Source organism: Symphalangus syndactylus, chromosome 5 (genome assembly GCF_028878055.3).
Source record: "Symphalangus syndactylus isolate Jambi chromosome 5, NHGRI_mSymSyn1-v2.1_pri, whole genome shotgun sequence".
Lineage (NCBI taxonomy): Eukaryota > Metazoa > Chordata > Mammalia > Primates > Hylobatidae > Symphalangus > Symphalangus syndactylus.
The window spans coordinates 75,833,866-75,847,278 of NC_072427.2; the positions used below are offsets into that span (position 1 = coordinate 75,833,866).

Here is a 13,413-nt window from a genome sequence, read left to right on the forward strand (position 1 = left end):
CCTCTGACTCTAAAGTCCTCTAGAAGTATTAAAGTGGCAGCCACAACTTTAATACACAGACATGAGGGCCAGCCCAGAACTGTGAGGTCAAGTTGTTTTGATAGAAAGGCAACAGGGAGCTGTCTCCAGGGCCTTTTTGAGAGAGCAAAAGGAAGAATGGGGAAAAGACTTAGGGCCTATGGGATCAGCTAAGTTACCATTTGTGAGCCTGTAAAGTGGCTTAGTTAGGATAGCAAACCTGGTAACCAGATTTGGAAATATCCAACAATGCCTAAGAAGTAAAGGAGTTGTTGTTTTGTAGTGGGGTTGGGGTCTGGGAGAACAACTGAATACCTTCTGCAGGAAGGGAATGTGTATGTTGATAGAGGATTATACCGAGATAGGTAACACTAGGGGAAGAAATTTGTGCCTTGGAGGGGGATACTAGGTACCCCTTTGAGTAGATATGTTGAAGAAGCAGGATAGTGTCCTGCTGGGAAGATTGGTAAGAAGGTGTCAAAGAAGACCAACAAAATATTGAATAAGGTGGGAGGCAGATGGGTGAAAAGAAAGCAGATTATGAGAAAGAGCCTGGCCAAAGTGGCGTAGGCTGTCCCTTAAGACTTGGGGCAGAAGAGTCCACGAAAGTTGTTGGGCTTGGTGGGTGTCAGGGTAAGTAAGTCCAAGTAAAGGTGAAAAGAGGCTTGGAGGAGGGATGCAAGGGGATAGTAAAGAAGGTGTCTTTGAGGTAGATAACAGAATAGTGAGTTGTGGAAGAGGATATTGAAGATATCCATCCATCCTATAGTGTACATGTTTGGCACTATAGGATGGATGAGAAGGATGGTTTGATTAATAAAGTGAAGATCCTGAACCAATTTGTAAGATTCGTCCAGTTTCTGGATGGGTAAGATGGGGAAGTTTTAAGGAGAATTTGTAGGCTTTAAGAGGCCATGTTGTAACAGGTGGGTGATAACAGGCTTTAACCCTTTTAAAGCCTGCTGTGGGATGGGATATTGGCATTGAATGGCATAAGGGTGTTTAGGTTTTAATGGGATGATAAGGAGTGCATGATTGGTCGCCAAGGTGGGAGTAGAGGTATCCCCTACTTGTGGATTAAAGTGGGGAGATACAAAGGGAGGATGTGAAAGAGGACTTAAGTTGGGTGAAAGTGCAGAAATAAGATGTGGCTGCAGCCCAGGAATAGTCAGGGAAGCAGATAATTTAGTTAAAATGCCTCAACCTAATAAGGGAGCTGGGCAGGTGGGGATAATTTTAAAGAAGTGCATACAAGAATGTTGTCCAATTTGGCACAAGAGTGGGGGAGTTTTAAGAGTTTTGGAAGCTTGGCTGTCAATACCCACAACAGTTATGGAGGCAAGGGAAACAGGCCCTTGAAAAGAAGGCGAAGTGGAGTTGTTGGACTCTGTATTGATTAAGAAGGAGATGGACTTACCCTCCACTGTAAGAGTTACCTGAAGCATTTGTGATCGTCCAGGAGTTCTTGGGTCCACGGATAAAGTGTGTCTCATTTGTCTCTACTAGAGAGGAAAAAGAACGGGAATGGGAAGGACAGGGAGATTGTAGGGTAGCAAGAGAGGCTGGAGAAGAGAGTGAAAAGACTGCTTACCTGATTTGAAATTGGTGAGATGTTCCTTGGGCTGGTTGGTCTGAGGACTCGAAGTCATAGGTGGATTCCTCATGGAGTGAGGTCGAGGACAGGGGACCAGTCTCCCAAAGGAGTCCTCCTGTCCCAGGTCTTCAGCATTAAATATCAGGCGAGTTCATGTGAAGAGACCACCAAACAGGTTTTGCATGAGCAACAAAGCTATTGAATCACCTGGGTGCAGGTGGGCTGAGTCCAAAGTCAGCGAAGGGAGATAGGCATGGGGCAGTTTTGTAGGATTAGGGTAGGTAGTGGAAAATTAATTAAAGGGGATTGTTCTCTTGCGGGCAGGGGCAGGGGTCACAAGGTGCTTGGTGGGGAGCTCCTGAGATTCATTGTCCAGGAGAAGGAATGTCAGAAGGTAATGTCATCATTTAAGGCAGGCACCAGCCATTTTCACTTCTTTTGTAGTTCTTCAGTTGCCTCAGGCCATCTGGATGTATACTTGCAGGCTTGGGCTCAGAGGCATCACACTTATGTTTAAACATGAGGAAATTTGAAAAATAGTTACTTGGAATCTCCAAATGTGTGGGCAGTGCTTGTATATCTTTTGGCTTAATTTGTGAGCTATCAGGCAGTACATAGATCATCTCTTTTCTTACATAAAACAATCTGCCATCTCTTATGACATGTGCATGGTAGTGGAAAATCAATAAGGTTGTTACATGTGCTGGCTGCTGACATCCTGGGAACTGCAAGAGGAAAGGACTCCCAGAGCTCATTGTGTAGATTTTCGCTTATCCTTGTACACACTTGTGAAATAAAAATATCTTGGGCCCCTTCCAACTAGAAATTGCTCAGGGCAAATCTGCCTCCTATTCTATTCAAAGTTATCCCTCTGCTGACTGAGATAGATTCATATGTGATTGCCTCCTTTGGAAAAGCTAATTAGAAACTCAAAACAATACAACTGTTTGTCTCTCACCTATCTGTGACCTGAAAGTCCCCTCCCTCCTTTGAGTCTCCCTGCCTTTGCTTCAAGTTGCTCAAACTTTCCAGACCAAACCAATGTACTTCTTACATATATTGATTGATGTCTCTTGTCTCCCTAAAATGTAGAGATCTAAGCTGTGCCCCAGCCACCTTGGGCACATGTCATCAGGACATCCATAGTCTATGTCATGTGAGCACATCCTCAACCTTGGCAAAATAAACTTTCTAAATTAACTGAGACCTATCTCAAATTTTGGGGGTTCACATTTTTCATAACCACAGAAGGATTCTGAGTGGAGATGCCCTGGCCTTTCACTAATATCCTATCAGAACTTGGTATCAGCATGAGCTAACTTTATGGGTCAAACCAATAGGACAATTGGCTGAGGTCTGAGAGCACCCCCTTAGGAGAATCCCTGATCTCCCAAAATTCTGTTGAGATCTAATGTATATTTTGTTGTACATCTCCTCTTCTTTTGACATTGCATTTGCTTCCTGAAAGGTTCTCGTATCGGTTTGAATGCTGAGAGTGTGCCAACAGACAACACAAGGCAATGTGGAGCAACATGCTCTTATAATGAGTGCCTGGGTGCAGGTGGGCTGAGGCCTAAAATGGCATCAGCTCCAAGTGAGGACGGGGCAACAGTTTTATAATCTGTAAACAGAAAGTGTCCCTGTCTGACGTTACTGGTACATAGTACCCAGACGGCCTCTTTCTCGATCTTCAGGTGTATGTGTCTTCCTTCTAGGGTACATGTCTTCCATCCAGGGTACGTGTCTTCTGGCCAGGGTACGTGTCTTCCAGCTGGCTCTCTTCCTGCTTCTGCTATCTTGCTGGCACACACTGCTGGCAGAAGTAGCATTGCACCTTGGGACTGGGCCTGAGAAGGGAGGAGTTATTCATCCCTCCCAAGTTTTCAGGCCTTGGGGAGAAATCTTTCATTCCTATTTGGTTATAGAAAAAAGGAAAGGAACAACTTTTTCAATAACTACTTCAGGCCTGACATAGGAGTGGTGTGGGAACCTTGGAAAAAGAAAAACTTAATTTTGGGGGTATTCTTGAGAGAGCAGCTCGTATCCATTGTGTCATTGCAGGAGGAGCATCTTCTAGATTGTCTGGCAATATGGTAAAATTGTCAATATCTTCTTCCAACATGGTCTCTTGGTCTCCAAGGCTGATGTAATGCTTTAACTATTCAGAATTTTTGCTACTGAAACTGCTTCCACGCTAACAGGCACTGTTGTTTATCAGCTCCCCAGTGACAATTTCTGTCAGCCAATGGTTTCTTGGCAAGAAGATTCAGTGCTTAATCCCATTATTGAAATGCCAAAAATGGTCCCTAAGAGTAGGACCCAATTCCCCCAACAGAGTAAAAGATTCTCTAAACTTATCACATTAGCCATTTGCATGATGTTTCTGTCTCTAATGCCCAGGCTAGTCAAGAACTGCAACTGAGGCCCATTCCTTTTTCTCCATATGAGTTTACGCCAACTCTCTGCTTTTGCACAGAGCATCTTCCTAAGATCACTCTTCTTTCCTTCCTGTCACAGAGAGCATGGGCAAAGCTCCATCCTTACTCAAGACTTGTGTGTCTTTGGATGTTTCCATTGTTTATATACATGTAACCTGAGGGTACCTTTTTAATGTGTAGACAATTGTTTCTCAAATTTGATTACCTGGCTAAGGACTTTTAAATAGAGATGCCCTGAAGATCAGCTTTAGCTCCGGTATTCAGCCAAAATCATCTATCAGCTTAGACTTAATTTGAAAGGCTGATGAGCTAAATGCCTACATCAGTGTCATTTCTGTTGTCTCTGCCCTGCAGGGATACAACTGCATAGGTTATCATGTCCAATCTGCATAGCAGTATCATAAATTAGTTTTGGAAAGAAGAGTCATTGCCAATATAGGAATATACACTTCAAATATTGATGAACATTACAGATGTATCTTGGAAAGAGTATCTCCTCCTTTGTTTTTTGTTTTTTTTTTTTCACTTTGGTTTCCTTTTGGATAGCAAACATTAACCAGATTAACATTTGTATAGTATAAATCGGGATAATACTAACCTCTTTCCAAAACTGAACACAGACATGACAAACACAGCTGCAACTGACACTAAATCATTTCAGTAACGAGCATGAATAGGGTCACAAAGCAAAATAAAATTGTGCATTTTTTTCTTTCTTCACTTTTTTTTAACATATCACAATTATTGCTAATGAATGGAATGCTTTCTTATCTTCTTGCCTCAAACATTAATAGAAACATCTGATAGTTTTATAATATTTGTGCGTGTTCCACACACACATATAATCTTTTAAGGTATATGAAATTCATATTATATATATATATTAATTTCAATAGCTATAGGGGTAGAAGTGGTTTTCGGTTCATGGATGAATTGTATAGTGGTGAAGTCTAGGATTTTACTGCACACATCACCTGAGTAGTGTACATTGTACCCAAACAGTAGTTTTTAATCTCTCACCCTGCCATCTATCTTCCCTACTTCTGAGTCTCTAGAGTTCATTATACCACTCTGCATGCCTTCGTGTACCCATAGCTCATAGCTCCAACTTATACCGGAGAACATGTGATATTTGGTTTTCCATTCCTGAGTTACTTCATTTAAAATAAGTTCCTCCAGTTTCATTCCAGTTGCTGCAAAAGACATGATTTTTTATGAATGAGTGGTTTTCCATGGTATGTAACACATGGTATGTGTTACATGGTGTATATATATACACACACACGTATAAATAAATACATATCTTTACACACACATGCAAACATCACGCATGTATACATGTATACATATATATGCATGCATGTGTGTGTGTATTATATATACCATATTTTCTTTATCCACTCATCAGTCGATGGATACTTAGATTGATTCTATATTTTTGCAATTGTGAGCTGTGTTGCAATGAATGTATGTGTGTAGGTATCTTTTTGATATAGTGACTTTTTTTCCTTTGGGTAGATACTCAGTTGTAGGATTGCTGGGTCAAATGGTAGATCTACTCTTAGTTCTTCGAGAAATCTCCATACTGTTTTCCATAAAGTTTGCATTAATTTACATTTTCACCGGCAGTGTATAATAATTTTCTTTTCACCACATCCCACAAATACCTATTATCTTTTGACTTTTTAATTATCACCATTCTGGCCTGGTAAGATACTATCTCATGGTGGTTTTGATTTGCATTTCCCTGATGATTAGTGATGTTGAGCATTTTTTCATGTTTGTTGACCATTTATATACCTTCCTTTGTGAAATGTCTATTCATATCATTTGCCCACTTTTTAATGGGCTCATTTTTTTCTTGTTGATTTGTTTGAGTTTCTTATAGATTCTAGATATTAATTCTTTGTCAAATACAGAGTTTGCAAATACTTTTTCCCACTCTGTCAGGTGCCTGTTTACTCCATTATTTCTTTTGTTGTGCAGAAGATTTTTAGTTTAATTAAGTGCAATTTATTTATTTTTGTTTTGTTGCATTGCTTTTTGGGTCTTAAGCATAAATTATTTGCCTAGGCCAAACTTGGAGGAGTTTTTCTTAGATTTTCTTCTGCAATTTTTATGATTTCAGGACTTAAATTTAAATCTTTAATACATTTTTTTTTTATATGATGGGAGACAGGGATCCAGTTTCATTCTTCTACATGTGGCTATCCAATTTTCCCAGCACCATTTATTGAATAGCTTATTCTTTCCTCCAGTTTATGTTTTTGTATGCTTTGTCAAAGATAAGTTGGTTGTAAGTATTTGGTTTTATTTCTGGGTTCTCTATTCTGTTTCATTGTTCTATTTGTCTAATATATTCCAGTACTATGTTGTTTTGATAGCCATGGCCTTGTAATATAATTTGAAGTCATATAATGTGATGCCTCCAGATTTGTTCTTTTTGCTTAGGATTACTTTGGCTATTTGGGCTCCTTTTTGATTCCATATAAAATTTAGGATTGCTTTTTCTAATTCTGTGAAACATTATGTTAGTATTTTGATAGGAACTGCATTGAATCTGTAGATTACTTTGGGCAATATGGTCATTTTCATGATATTGATTCTTCCAATCCATGAACATGAGATGTATTTTCATTTTTTCATGTCATCTATGATTTATTTCAGAAGTTTTTGTGTAGTTCTACTTGTAGAGTGCTTTTTCCTTCTTGGTTAATTATATTCCTAGATTTTTTTCAGCTACTGTAAAAGGAATTGTGTTATTGCTTTGATGCTCAGCTTGGTCATTGTTGTATAACACTGCTGCCAATTTATGTACATTGGTTTTGTAACCTGAGACATTACTGAATTCGCTGATCAAATCTAGGAGTATTCTGAAGAATTCTTTAGAGTTTTCTAAGTATAAGATCATATTATCAGCAAACAGAGATAGCTTGACTTCCTCTTTTTCAATTTCAATGACATTTATTTCTTTCTCTTTCCTGATTGCTCTGGCTAGAAGTTCCAGTACTTGGCTGGGCATGGTGGCTTACGTCTGTAATCCCAGCACTTTAGGAGGCCAAGGCTGGCAGATCATGAGGTCAGGAGATTGAGACCATCCTGGCTAACACGGTGAAACCCTGTCTCTACTAAAAAATACAAAAAAAAAGGGAAAATTAGCTGGGCGCGGTGGCGGGTGCCTGTGATCCCAGCTACTCAGGAGAATGGTGGGAACCCAGGAGGCGAAACTTGCAGTGAGCAGAGATCATACCACTGCACTCCAGCCTGGGAGACAGAGTGAGACTCCATCTCAAAAAAATAAAATAAAATAAAATAAAAAGAAGTTCCAGTACTATGCTAAATTGAAGTGGTGCAAGTGGGCATCCTTTTCTTGTTGCAGTTCCTGGTGGGAATGCTTCTAGCTTTTCCTCGTTCAATATGATATTGGTGTGGGTTTGTCATATATGGTCTTTGTTATTTTGAGTTGTGTTCCTTCTGTGCCTAGTTTGTTGAGAGTTTTTATTTTGAAGGGATTTTTTATTTTATTGAATGCTTTTCCTACATCTATTGGGATGATCATATTATTTTTGTTATTTATTCTGTTTATGTGATGAATCATATTTGTTGGTTTGCATGTACTGAGCCATTCCTGCATCCTGGTATGAAACCCACTTGGTCATGATGAATTAGTTTTTTGATCTGCTGTTGGATTCCACTTATTAGTATTTTATTGAGGATTTTTGCATCTGTGTTCATCAGTGTTATTTGGCAGTAGTTTTCTTTTCTTGGTATGTTCTTTCCAGGCTTTGGTATCTAGATGATACTGGCTTCATAGAAAGCCAAAACCATGAGTTAGAGAGGATTCCCATCTTTTGACATATTTTAAGTAGGATTGTTACTAATTTTTCATTGGATGTCTGGTAGAATTCAGCTGTGACTCCATCTGATTATAGACTTTATTTTTGGCTGGCAGATTTCTTATTACAGATTTAATATAATTGCTTCTTATTGGCCTATTCAGCATTTCTATTCCTTCCTAATTCAAGTTAGAAGTGGTTATATGTTTCCAGCAATTTATCCATTTCCTCTAGATTTTCTAGTTTGTGTATACAGAGGTCCTCACAGTAGTCGCCAATGATCTTTTGTCTATCTTTGGTGTCAGTTATAATATCTCCATTTTCATTTCTAATTGAGTTTATTTGAATCTTCTCTCTTACTCTCTTGGTTAATCCAGCTAGTGGTCTGTTAATTTTGTTTATTTTTCAAAGAACAAACTTCTCATTTTCTTGATTTTGTTGTATTTCTTTTTGGCAGGAGGCTTCTAATTCATTTAGCTCTGCTCTGATCTGTGTTATTTCTTTTCTTCTGCTAGCTTTATGCTTGGTTTGTTCTTGCTTCTCTAGATCTTTCCATTGTGACATTGGCTGTCAATTTGTGATCTTTCTGACTGCTTGATCTCTGGCATTTAGTGCTATAAACTTTCTTCTTAGCACTGCTCTTTCTATTTCCCAAAGGTTTTGATAACTTCTGTCACTGTTATCATTCATTTTGAAAAGTTTCTAAATTTCCTTCTTGATTTCATTGTTAACCCAAACATCATTCAGGAGCAGATTATTTAATTTCTATGTATTTGTATAGTTTTCCAGATTCCCTTTGAAATTAATTTTAGTTCTATTCAACTGTAATCTCAGAAGATACTTTATATGGTTTCATTTTTTAAAAAATGTATTGAGACATGGTTTTTAGTCTATTATATGATCTAGCTTGTAGAACTTTCTGTGTTCTGATGAAAAGAATAAATATTCAGCAGTTCTTGGATATAATGCTCTAAAAATATCTGTTAGGTTCATTTATTTTAGAGTAAGGCTTAAATCCAGTGTTTCTTTGTTGACTCTCTTCCTCACTGATCTGCCTAGTGTTGCCAGTGGTGTGTCAAAGTCTCTCACTATTTGTTGCTGTCTGCCCCTTTTCTTAGATATAGTAATGATTGTTTTATGAATCTGGGATTTCTGGAGTTAGATTAATATGTGTTTAGAATTATTTTATATTCTTGTTGAATTAATTTTTTATTATTTTATAATGTTTTTTTTCCTTTTTTAGTGTTTGCTTTAAAGTATGTTTTATCTGATATAAGAATAGCTACTCCTGCTTGCTTTTGGTTTCCATTTGAATGGAATATATCTTTCTACCAGTTTACCTTGAGTCAATATGAATTTTTACATGTTATGCATATCTCTTGAATACAGTAGATATTTGGTTTGTAATTTTTTTATCTATTCTGTCAGTTTGTGTCTTTAAGTAGAGAATCTAGATTATTTACATTCAACATTAATATTGAGAAGTGAGATAGTGTTTCAGTCATCATGTTGAGCCTATTTACATTGTTTTCTTTGTGTGATTGTTTTATCAGCCCTTTGAGTTTCATGCTAAGTGTTCCTATTTTGGGGAATATAAAACTTTTGTTTCAAGCTTTAGAACTACTTTTATCATTTCTTGTAGGGCTGGTCTAGTACTGACAAGTTCCCTCAGCATTTGCCTGTCTGAGAAAGACTTTATTTCCCCTCCATTTATGAAACTTAGTTTTGTGAGATATAAAATTATTGACCAACAATTATTCTGTTTAAGAAGACTAAAGATAGGAACCCTATTCCTTCCAGCTTCTAAGATTTCTGCAGAGAACTCTGCCATTAGTCAGATATATTTCCCTTTTTAGTTTATCTGATGCTTTTTTCTCAGTGTTTTTAGAATTATTCCCTTCACATTGACTTTAGCCTGATGACTATATGCCTTGATGATGTCCTTTCAGCAATGAATCTAACAAGAGGCATTTGAGATTTTTATTGGAATGTCTAAATCTCTAGGAAGGCCAGGGAAATTTTTCTCAATTATTCCCTCAAATAGATTTTCCAAACGTTTTGCTTTTTCCTCTCACTCAAAAACATTTGTGATTCTTAGGTTTGGACATTATACCATAATTCCATGTTTCTTGGTGGATTGTTGATTTATTTTAATTATTTTTTTCTTTATTTTTGCCTGATTTGGTTAATTCAAAATCTTTGTCTTTGACCTCTGAAATCCTTTCTTCTCTTTGATCTAGTCTGTTATTAAAACTTTCCACTGCATTTTGTAATTCTCTAAAATTATTTTTCATTTCCAGAAGTTCTGACTGTGTTTTTCTTTAAAATATCTTTCTGTTTTTTAAATATTTGTATTCATATTCTGAAGTTTTAAAAGTTTCTTTAGGTTTGTTTTCAACTTTCTCTTCTATCTCATTGAGTAATTTAATAATCAACCCTTTTTCATTCTTTACCTGGTATTTCAGAGCTTTCATGTTTGTTTGGATCTGCTGCTGCAGTTACTGTAAATTTTGGGGAATTTTATAGAACCCTATTTTTTTCATATTTCCAGAATTATTTTTCTGACTCCTTCTCATTTGGGTAGATCATTTCTTCTAAATATTTTTGAATTTAGTTTATACTCAACCAGGGATTTTCTTACATTTTTCCCCTTGAAGATATGAATTTAATGTTTATAGTTTATTGTCACCTACCTTTGCCTCTTGGTGCTTTCAGTAGCAAAGACTCTGTATGAGTTCCTTGGTTATAAAGAGTCTTTGTACAATATCTTTCTCAGATTTTGGTTGTAGCAGTGATGCGCTGGTTATGTGTGCAGTTTTACTGTCTCCTTTGGGACCAAAATGGCAGAAGTCTCATGAAGCTTACGTCATTCACCAGTGCTGTGCCTTTTTTAAATTTCCTTTTCCACCCCAGTATTTTATTCACTGCATTGAACAGTATAGACTTCAAGCCAATAGGAGATGCTAATGAGTAATAACCAGCTGCAGGTACAGCAGGTGGCTATAGTTGGCAGTGGTCCCAGCCTTGAAAGAGCCCTGAGGGAGCTCTCAGTGAAATGTAGTGAGATATTTACAAGGGATAGGAAGGGTGCCACCTCAGTTTCCTTTCCAAACCAGTAGGAAAGTGATCTGCCTCCTTTTCAGACTCCTGACTTGGTGTTTTGGGTGTTCAAATCAGACAGGTGCTTCTTTTTATCTGCAGGAACGTTGATGCTCCATTTAGAGAGGGATTATGATTCTACCTTTCATGAAAGCCTGAACCTGCAGGGCACTTCTCCTATGAGGATGCAGTCACCCTGAAATGTTCCAGAAAGGCTATCTGCAGGTGCACTTATGCTGAGCTCCTATGGGAGAAGTTCCATCTGTGTCTGTAGTGATGGGCAAAGGGAAGAAGAAATCCCCTTCTCCAAGACCTTCATGGGCACCAGGGCTGCTTGACTATTGGGATAGAGTTTCAGACTTCCCCCTATTGAGCCCAGCACTTCACTTTTGCCTCTGCTGAAAGAAACTTCTCACAACCAGAAAGTTCTGGATCTCAAGCAACCTGGTTGCTTTTGTCCCACAAGGTGCACTTTTGATATGGTGCACCCCTGACCTTTACCATAAGAGTAGAAGTTCCTGAGAGCCAGACTACAATGAATCCTGCTGCTTCTCTTGGTCTGGCCGTACAGTAGGGCTGTAACACTCCAGGCCTGTGATGGGGAATGTCTGCAAGAGATCAAGTGATGTGAAGATACAAGGGTTCAAGGACCCTGTGCAGAACAAATTTCCACAATGGGTGCACACCCAGTATGGTGCCCATTACTAAAGCTTAGCTCCAGGAGGCAAGTAGAGGGACCTTGTATGAACAAGGTAATATCCTCAATAAGACTCCAAATTGCATCCCACTCCAGTACTTGTGCTCATGGGTGAAAGAAAGCTCTTCTTGAGCTCTGATGTCAGCAGTCTGCCACAGGGGCTAGAGGGGCTGAGAACACTCCCAGCTATCATTTTATGGATTACTAAGTCTCAGAGTTTGATATCTGCCAGCTTCTTCTTACTTTTTTTTTTTTTGGCCAAGTCTCGCTCTGTCACCCAGGCTGGAGTGCAGTGACATGGTCTCAGCTCACTACAACCTCCGCCTCTTGAGTTTAAGCAATTCTCCTGCCTCAGCCTCCCAAGCAGCTGGGACTACAGGCACCTGCCACCATGCCCAGCTAATTTTTTGTATTTTTAGTACAGACAGGGTTTCACCATGGTAGCCATGATGGTCTCAATCTCCTGACCTCTTGATCTGCCTGCCTCAGCCTCCCAGAGTGCTGGGATTACAGGCATGAGCCACGGTGCCCAGCCGGTTACTTACTTGTGTGTGTGTGTGTGTGTGTGTGTGTGTGTGTGTTGTAGCTTCTTCCAATGAACTTTCCAGTAAACTTCAGTATGCTCCCCTTAACCTGTTTCCTGTGTGCCCTGAGAAATGAACACTGGCAACAAGTTTCACATTTTTTTTTCCTAAATAGGAAATGGGTTAACTTTCCATTTGGTCTCTTATTATTTATCTGTAACTTTCGTTCTTTCTGAGGGGAATTGTTTATGGACATCTCTTGTCAGCCAAATGAGAGAAGTTCTCCGATGCCACAGCCTGTAGACAGGTCTGCAGGATGTGCAGTGGATTGGGCTCCACACTTAGCCCCATTAGGGAGCCATGTTGGGTGAAGTTGGACCATGTTACCCTGTCCTGTAGTCTCCCAGAAGTGGGTACCAACACCAGCTCTGATGGGAATGGTGGGGAATGATGTAGTCTCTGTGATGGATATTCCCTTAGTTTTAAATAGCCTTAGTATATAGGTTTTCTCAAATGTCAGCTGTAGTAGTAATCTACTGGGCATGTAGACAGGCTTAAGACATAAGACCTTCTGGTTAGCCAAAGAGAAAATATATTTTATGTACAAAGGAATAAAGGTAAGAATTATAATGAAGTTCTCATCAGAAACCATGTAAACCAGAAGACCATGGAGCAACATCTGATCCAGACATACACACACACACACACACACACACACACCCCACATGATCTCATTTACATATGGAATCTAAACTTTTTTTAAGTGAATACACAAAGATAGAGAATAAAATGTACCAGGGCAAGAGGTTGGAAGAGGAGAGAAACCTGGAAAGATGTAGATCAAATGATACAAAGTAGTAGATATGTAGGATGAATAAGTCTAAAAATCGAATGCACGACATGAGGACTATAGTTAATAAAATTGTACTGTATACAGGATTTTCCCTGAGAGTTGGTTTTTAGGTAGTTGTGCCCAAAAAGGTGGGGGAACCCTATATGAGATGATGGATATGTTAATCTGCCTGACTATAATAACAATTTTACTATGTATAAATATATCAAAACATCATGTTGCATGCCTTAAATGTATACAATAATGATTAGAATAAAAATAAAATACTCAAACCAAAATTGTCAACCTAGAATCAATATTCAGCAAAAGTATCTTTCAAATACAAAAGTGAAGTAAAGACTTTCAGATATACAA

At 38.5% G+C, this 13,413-nt stretch overlaps 1 protein-coding gene across 1 annotated transcript in view; it reads left to right on the forward strand.

Moving 5' to 3' along the window:
• The window catches only part of LOC129483183 (septin-7-like), a 123,163-nt gene extending 111,718 nt beyond the window's left edge, over positions 1 to 11,445 (forward strand). The window contains exon 5 of the transcript XR_010121124.1: positions 11,088 to 11,445. The gene's annotated coding sequence lies outside the window, so the exon portion shown is untranslated. The remainder of the gene's footprint in view (positions 1 to 11,087) is intronic.
• The last annotated feature ends 1,968 nt before the right edge of the window (positions 11,446 to 13,413 follow it).